The sequence below is a fragment of the Triticum urartu genome, chromosome 6A (genome assembly GCF_056163025.1).
Source record: "Triticum urartu cultivar PI428250 chromosome 6A, HENAU_Tu73, whole genome shotgun sequence".
Lineage (NCBI taxonomy): Eukaryota > Viridiplantae > Streptophyta > Magnoliopsida > Poales > Poaceae > Triticum > Triticum urartu.
This window is the reverse complement of record NC_141878.1, coordinates 264,132,267-264,141,405: the sequence shown is the minus strand read 5'-3', so window position 1 is coordinate 264,141,405 and position 9,139 is coordinate 264,132,267. Positions and strand designations below refer to the sequence as shown.

General features: G+C 46.3%; 1 long non-coding RNA gene across 1 annotated transcript; it reads right to left on the bottom strand.

The window, feature by feature from the left end:
• Window positions 1–5,445: 5,445 nt before the first annotated feature.
• LOC125513504 (uncharacterized) lies at window positions 5,446–8,177 on the bottom strand. Its single transcript, XR_007285967.2, has 3 exons — window positions 7,409–8,177; window positions 7,235–7,316; window positions 5,446–7,126 (listed from the first exon to the last, which is right to left on the bottom strand). It is a non-coding gene; the product is annotated as an uncharacterized LOC125513504 (long non-coding RNA).
• Window positions 8,178–9,139: the final 962 nt, after the last annotated feature.

Genomic DNA, 9,139 nt, shown 5'->3' with positions numbered 1-9,139 from the left:
ACTCGCCGGGGTGGAGGGGTTCTACTGGTGGTGGATGAAAGGATGGGGAGGGTTCGGCTTGAGCCAATTTAGGACAACGCCGACGACGGGCACGGCGGCCATGGAGGGTAGAGAGGGACTCCGGAGCTCGGGCAAGTGGTTGGGGAGAGCTAGTTGAGGGCAGAGAGGAGGTTGATGAGCTTGGGAGGCCGCAGGGTGGTCTTATACAGGCAGGGAAGGAGGGGGCGAGCTAGCGTCACCGCGGACGCATGGTCGGCACCGCGGACGCGTGGCCAAGCGCATGAGCTCGGAGGCAGGCGACGAGGGAGGCAAAGTGGAGGCTCTCACGGGGCAGAGGAGGCCAACGGAGCACGGGAAGGATGACGATGGTGACGAACAGAGCCAAACCGCCACTGTTCGCCCGTGGATGCGCGGTGGCTTGCGTCAGTGAGGAAGCGGACGGAGGGGGAGAGGGGTCCAGGAGAACGGCGACGACGAGAGGAAGCTAGGGGACATGCCCGTGCTTGCTGAGACGCCGAGCAAAGGAGGGGCCCAAGCAAGAATCCATCCTAGGCGCGGCTAACGGCAGCAGAGCGCGCGCGCACGCTTGCCATTAATGCGGTCACCGCGTGCACTGGCATGTACTGGGGGAGAGGGGCTGGAACGGGTTGTCTAGTGCGTAGTCCATACATTGGAGGTTGCAACTGAGGTGGTAGATCAGTGAAAAGTGTTCTAGTTAAATGGTAGTCACCACCTGAAGTTTACTACAGTAAACTTGACAGAGCACTACTGATCCACAGAGATTTTACTGGCGCCAAAGAGTTTGTCTGGGGTGATTATCTATGGAAGGACTATGATCCTGGAGGTTTTGGGGCATAATGGAGCACAAACTAATATAATTGCTTTGTAACTCACATTATGGGTCCAGAATCAAGATCATGATGTTTCACTCACATAGGGTAACCACTTCAGATGAAATCGGGCAGGTCTTGGTGATTTGGCCAGATAAAGGTGCTGTAAAAATTTCATACCAATTCGTTTTACCAAAATGGTACTTCCTTCACAGCTATTCCCTCTGTCCAGAAACTTGCAAAAATTCTAGAGAAATATTGGCTAGGTGAAATGGTGCCAAATTTGGTGGAGAGAAGTTATTTGGGAAGGAGAACCATCTAGTAATTTATCAGGATTTTTTAAGCAATATAAATCATACTTGCTTCACAACCTGGAAATATTAACAGAATCAAAGATTTGGCCCTGTGCTCACATAGATGATTGCGAGGGGCTGAAATTTGTAGGAGTGAGATAATATGAGCATAAGAGGAGGCATGCAAAATTTCAACTCATTTGTATAACCCTAGTTAGCACTTCCTTCACAAAGACTTCCCTTAGACAGGAACTTTGAAAAGTCACTGAGGAAGTTTGGCTGCGCAAATAAAGTTGAATTTTGGCACAGTGCAATTATTTAGATGCTATATCATTCCCAAATAGTTTGGGGGCAAATGGGTAGAGATTAATAGCACTTTCTTCACAATGTGCCATTTAGGACAGAATAGGAAATGAATTTATTGAGCATGATGAGAAATATGGACAATGAAATATTTTGCCATATTTTAGGAAGATATGACCCAAACAATTTATAAGAATTATTTGGGGATTTTTTGGAAGTACAGAAATATCGGTTGCTTCACAACCTAGGGCAGATAGGGTTATTCCTTTAATAGAAAAAAGGAATTTTCCCTAGAAAAGAAATTAGGGTTTGGTCAAGAAGTGGAGTGACATGATCTTGGCAAAGTTTTTAGGATGATGAGCCACTTGGGAGGGGAAATGAAGATGATTTCCTAGGTGACAAGGCCACTGAACCACTCCAAAAAGAAAAACAGAGCAATAACCCAATAAATCAAAAGAAAAAGAAAAGGGCCAAAATCCAGGCTGTTACAACTCTTACCCCCTTAAAGAAATCTCGTCCTCGAGATTTAGTTGCTCAGGGAACAAGTATGACTTGAGGACACCGTTTCCAGCTCGGGTATCCTTTTTCCTTTATTTATTGGTCCCCCAAGAATTTTATATGATTTGAGTACCTTTGCTCGGGGTGGTTTGCTCTACCTTTCCCCCAAATTCTGACGGGCTTTTGCTCACACACCAAATCCTTTTGCTAACGTTGATTCTTTCATACCTGTGGTGATATCCAATGGGTGTGAGCATAAATTTTTCTTTTGGTCATGAAAACCTTTTTACTTCTGTCATGGGGTTGCTTCAAATAAATGCAGGCCTTCTGGTTTTAATAAATGTTGAGAATTGATCATGTCAATCTTCTGACAGGATTTGACTACTCATAGGTGGTATTGATTTTGATTTATTTCTTTGGCTCGAGCGTGAGATATATACCAAAGATCTGACTGCCTTTTGTCGGGAGCAATATAACGGTGTATGGAGTTATAGATATATCATACCTCAAATATTTTCATCTTGAGACCTTGCCCGACAGGGGCTAATGGCCAAATTGTTTTCCTGACTGACTGACCATGTACTTGATTTCGTCGGCGAGTATACCGGGTCTGGGCTAATTGTTCGGCTCTTGACTTTCTCATTTTGTCGGTATACCCATCTTTGGTAATACACTGTGATATGTTTTAACACTGCCGCTGAGGTCAAACTATTGTGGATGCAAAGGAATCTTGGAGCTGACAGAACAGACTTGGATATTCCACACTAACCTTTCGAAGCGGGTCAGCGGGATATGAAATTCTTTTAACACAGAGTAGGCCTCTGAGTGTATGCCTTTGTGGATCCATAGGGAATTATGGCCTCTAACTGATTTGGGTATCCGGACCCTGATGGTCATGCCAAAATCATCATACCTTTGTTGTCAGTCTCACCTTTTAACGGTCATGATTTTCTTTGTTAGGATACCTTACTGGAATAACCTGGTCACAACTGTCCTTGATTTTTAGTATGACCATGAACGTGATTAGTGCAATATTGTTGGCATTATTCCTTTGTGCCTGTTCTGACCTAAGTCCGCACACATATGACATATATTCTGAGCTTGTAGTTGTATAGAGCTCATTGCTGAGTCCAATCATACAAGAAGGTGAAAAGAGTTCATATATCACCTTGTCAGTTGCGGGAATGATGACCTTGATGGCCATTGTCAACACTGTGGATTTTGTGATGTCATCCCCAGAGCTGGTCGATCATTGTATTACATGAGATATATCTCTGCCCATTTTCCTTTGTCTGACTCATGAGGTTGTGGGATCCTTACCTTCCTTAGGTATATCTGCTGGATCCGTACCTCGTATCAGTGACGGATATGATTGGGGATGCATGCTCACCATATGTATAAGAAGAATATGCCACCGAACACTCGATCCTTGCGATAGGCATATGTTTTGACTGCATTGTACCTCTGACAAAATTATTGCAAATCTGATCCTTGAACTTTAGAGAAAAGCCATTCATGTAGCTTGCCGAGGAAGGATCGTTAGCTTCTGCTCGAAGCCTTTTTCTGGTAGCGTGCAGAAGAAGCCTCGATAGCTTACACAAGAAGCTTGACCTGGTTATTGTGCTGGAGAAGCCTGGGTTCCGTACTTGAGAAGTTTCTCCTCGGGTTACTTGTTTCGTCTGTCAGAAGCTTTTATCGAGATATCTTGCTGTGTAAGACTGGTTATCGTGGGCCGCAAATTGTTCACATATCATGCCGAGGAAAAATTGAGGAGCCTTGCCTCATAAATTTCTTCCGATAGCGTGTGGAATAATTCTGGGTTTCTTATATCCAAAACATCATACTAATATGCAGACTGAAATCTACACACACGCCCATAATATTCTGTGGCTGGTTATTTGCGTGAGAAAATTTGTTTGACTGTCTTCCTTGAGCATATCACATTCTAACTTTATTTCGGATGATAACATATTTCAAGCATCATGCACTGCTGAGCCAAAATTTTGTATATGATCCATACCTTTGACTGAAAATATATCATTGGTCTCGCACTTGATTGTCTTTCTGCTGGCTGGATCATTACTGCTGTGAGGATTTTATACTGATACATACTTGAGTTATCGGTACTGTTGTGAGGAGTGCACCCTAATGCAAATTGATTATCAGCATCAAAATCAGATATTCCCCATTTCACTGCAGTCGACTAAGAATTTCATTCTGTGTAGCTGAGTTTCCAAATATTGAATTCCTTGTTGATTCCTCAGGTCCGCTGTCGGTCCATGAGAAACTCTTTATAGGGAAAAAATAATGTAACACCGGGGCCCAAAAGAAAGACGCAAAAGAAAACTCAACTAAACAAAAGCACACGACAACAATCACTACACACTCAATCAATGTCACATATTACTGCTAGTCGCACAGTATGCATGCCTACTTAAGCACACAAATCTCACGGGATCTCTGGTTCTACGATCTAGCATGATGTGACGATGTGCACGAGGACGAATAAATGTGTGGAAGAATTGGTGTAATCAGCACTACACCAAGTGCTAGCTTAGTCAGGTAGCAACCTGGACTAGCTCGGAGGCGAGGACGTACTTGTTAACCATGTAGCAGGACATAAATGGCGTTGCCACATTATTATCAAACGGACGGAAAATATCCGTACTTGTCCAAGAAATAACGATAGCGGGGAAAACTGAGTCTGTTGGTATTGCCCTTTCTTGATAACTCAGATCATTAAGGGTTGCCAACATGACAAAATAAAAGAGCGATTCGGGATAGAAGCATGTTCATCACCGAAATGATAGGCAGGGCTAAAAGGAGGAAATCGACGAGATACCTAAGCACCATTTTTGCAAACAGTGTCGGGATCACTTGGCATCACTCTGCTGGGACAGAAATAACGCCAATCACCGATGAACATGCAAGAAAGAAAGCTGGAGAAATGCAGGGGCTGGGCTGTAGTGGATCCGAACCGATGCCATCTACACTCACCAGATAAATCGTCAGTAGCAAAATAATAAGGCTATATGCATGTTGTGCAACAAAAAATGCAGCAACCAAATGCAATAAACAAGCCAGACTCTATACTACCGATTTCTACCGCTCGCACTGACTAGGGCGTCCTACAGCCAGACCTGCTCTGATACCAAGCCTGTGGCACCCCGACTCAGAGAAACCGGAACGCTCCGTATTCCAGCCCAGAGATCAAGGAGAAGTCTCTAGAATATGGCACTACTTGACATAGAACAAATCAGCTCTTATTACAAGAATAATAATACAAGGGTCTGATGTTACAAAGAAGCACATCAGCACGGTGACACTATGCCTGCGACACTACACTTACTCTATGTTATCAGTGAAACAACTCGTAGCAGCGGAACAACGACGAAGGTGGTGAACTCCACTTCATAGGGACTATGGCTGGGACATGATCTAGCTCGCACGTACGGCAACCATCGACAAGAAATCAAGCAATCATGGCATCACCTGCAATCTGGCATGATACGCCAGGTCAGTACATTGAATGTACTTGCAAGCTCACAACAACCATAAACATCAAGGCAAGACAATACATAGCATTCAACATGTTAATTAAATTAACAACTATTATTATGAAGCAACTACTAAGCATGGTACTAAACTAATACAATACTGATAAATCACCATCTCAGATCTCCATAATCATATCTCTCTTGGCTAACCGGCCAAGCAGTATACCATCTCGATCACCTCGTGATCAAAACCAAACGGTGATTGTTCCGGCGATCACAACCATGACCAACACTTGGCCTCAAACGGTGATCTTTCCGGCGATCACTACCATGACCAACACTTGGTCTCAAACGGTGATCCTTCCGGCGATCACTACCATGACCAACACTTGGTCTCCAACATGATCATCAACATCCTGCCAATCTATACTGCTCAACATATCAAGTCATTCCATCATGTGAGTGTTGATCGAACGGTGTGACCTAGTACGAACCCTTTCCCATGACAGAGCACGTGGTTATCGATAGATTAAATACACACCCTGCAGAGGTAGCACACTTTACCCACACCACGGAACCCATGGCCTTGCACTCCCATTCGGGTGGACCAATGGCGTTCTGACAAAACTGATCTACTGCCATGGCACTCTCCCGGCCAATCCGATGCACTCCCCACTAGGCTAGTCCTGGGTGGCCCCGTGTCTACCAAAGACAGAACGACCACCGCCGTGGCAAAAACAATAAACCATGCCAAACAAGGACACGTGGACATAACAACAACAACAACAGGCACACAAGGTTATGTCTGCTTACCGGGCCAGGTTACCGCACGCCCATAACCTTCCGTCGTTGGAGGCACCGGCGAGAGGCACGACAATATACCGCATTAGGGCCTTCCCATAAAAGCAAATGTGGTTGCACTGGAGAAAGCCTGGTTCGGTGGCACTTGACCAACTTAATGACGGAATTTGTCCCCAAAATATAATAGTAATGACTGATACTCCGATATCATCTATCTACCTATAATCCAAGTCATAGCAATAACCAACAAATAATCCAAAGCTTAATATCATCTCTCCAAAAATACTCAGAGGACAGCATAACACTACTACGACGAATCCAAGAATGATAAGGCTACTACTCAAATATCAAGAACTACCTATCCAACTATGATCCACAGCAAGCATCATTTCCATCATCATACTTCAAAACATAATATCATCTAGCATCATGATGAAACTAATACTAGCCACTAATAATCCAAAGGCAACATGATATCCAAAGTAATAGTACAAAATAATAGCACATATCATCATGAAACTAATCATAATTGCCACTAAGAATCCAAAGGAAACATGATATCCAAAGTAATACTCCAAAGCATAATACCATCATGGACATAATCATAATAGACACTAAGAATCCAAAGGCACATGATACCCACATAATCATCAAAACATAAGTCCTAGAACTCCAGGCAATATCATGGCAACATCTAGATCAAAACCATACTCCGAGAAATGCCATGAACCAATCATACATAGCTAATGCAATATTTTACACAAGTTCAAATGAATAAACCATGTCACTGCATTGCAAACATGCAAATGGAGGGTGTGGCTTGCCTGGGGTGGAAGAAATCATCGGAAGAAGTGTGAGAAGCTCGCGGAAAGAATCATCGGAAATCTTTCTCTCTCGGAGGGGGCTGATTAAGCGCAGGGGCAAAATGGTCATTTTCGGATTGTTGAAACATAATGAAAATGATACCAAAAGATAGGGCTCGAAGAGACGAAGATGTGGGCTTTGGATTCACCTCATTTGGAGTTGCGACTAAAAAGTTGTGAGGGGAGGAAGTTCAGGGACTAATCTACAAAAATATCATTACGAACAAGCCCCTGAGTGGATAAGACAAAAGCAGATTTCAGAAAATACACTTTCCAGAGAGGAAAGCGCATTTGCGCCCGAAGAACAAATGAAATACGCTTACCCAAAGAGGAAGCGCACTTCACGTGATACGCTTTCTGCAGATGAAAACGCACACGCCCGAATACGTCTCCACTTGCCATGTCAGCATCAGCGGGGTCAACCCCCCGAGTTACTGACTGGTGGGGCCGTGGGGTCCATGCGCTCGGTCCACCCTCTCCTCCCACCTCCTACTTCTTCTTTCCCGACGCGCCCGTGGAGCAGAGGGAGGTCGCCGGCGTGAGAGCTCGTCTGGCCAGCTCCGGCCATCCCCTGCCTCGCTCGACCTATGGACGAGCTCAGCAGGAGTAGCCGCACCCCCCTGCGAAGAGCACGGGCTCTGGGGAGGACCGAGGCGAGAGGGAGCGAGGACATGGTGGACGGTAGCGACGGGCACCGACGGGGTTTGCGGCCAACGGCCACCAGAGGAGGAGGAGAAGCGTTGGGGCGGCTCCAGGGGACATGGGGAGGCTACTGGAGGTGGTAGGACGGGGAAACAGAGCTCGGCTCGCTCGGGTTTGAGCAGAGGCTGTCGGCGGGGCTTCGGCCAGAGTTGGGGCATGGTGATCTGGTTGCTCCGGTGACAAAAGGAGAGAGGGGAGGGACTCGCCGAGGTGGAGGGGTTCTACTGGTGGTGGAAGAAAGGAAGGGGAGGGCTCGGCTTGAGCCAATTTAGGACGAGGCCAACGACGGGCACGGTGGCCATGGAGGGTAGAGAGGGACTCCGGAGCTCGGGAAAGTGGTTGGGAAGAGCTAGTGGAGGGCGGAGAGGAGGCTGATGAGCTCGGGAGGCCGCAGGGTGGTCTTATATAGGCAGGGAACGAGGGGGCGAGCTGGCGTCGCCGCGGACGCGTGGCCGGCGCCGCGGACGCGTGCCCACGCGCATGAGCTCGGAGGCAGGCGACGAGGGAGGCACAGTGGAGGCTCTCATGGGGCAGAGGAGGCCAATGGAGCACGGGAAGGATGACGAGAGCGACGAACAGAGCCAAACTGCCACTGTTCGCCCGTGGACGCGCGGCGGCTTGCGTCGGTGGGGAAGTGGACGGAGGGGGAGAGGGGTCCAGGAGAATGGCGACGACGAGAGGAAGCTAGGGGACATGCCCGTGCTCGCTGAGACGCCGAGCAGAGGAGGGGCCCAAGCAAGAATCCATCCTGGGCTTGGTCAACGGCAGGAGAGGGCACGCACAGGAACGGGTTGTCTAATGCGTAGTCCATCCAGTGGAGGTTGCAACTAAGGCGGCAGATTAGTGAAAAGTACTCTGGTTAAATGGTAGTCACCACCTAAAGTTTACTGCAGTAAACTTGACCGAGCACTGCTGATCCACAGAGATTTTACTGGCGCGAAAGAGTTTGTCTGGGGTGATTATCTATGGAAGGACTATGATCCTGGAGGTTTTAGGGCATAATGGAGCACAAACTAATATAGTTGCTTTATAACTCACATTATGGGTCCAGAATCAAGATCATGATGTTTCACTCACATAGAGTAACCATTTGAGATGAAGTTTAGGAGGGCATGGTGATTTGGCCAGATAAAGGTGCTGTAAAAATTTCATAGCAATTGGTTTTACCAAAATGGTACTTCCTTCACAGTTATTCCCTCTGTCCATAAACTTGCAAACATTCTAGAGAAATATTGGCTAGGTGAAATGGTGCCAAATTTGGTGGAGAGAAGTTATTTGGGTATGAGAACCATCTAGTAATTTATCAGGATTTTTGAAGCAATATAAATCATACTTGCTTCACAACCTGAAAA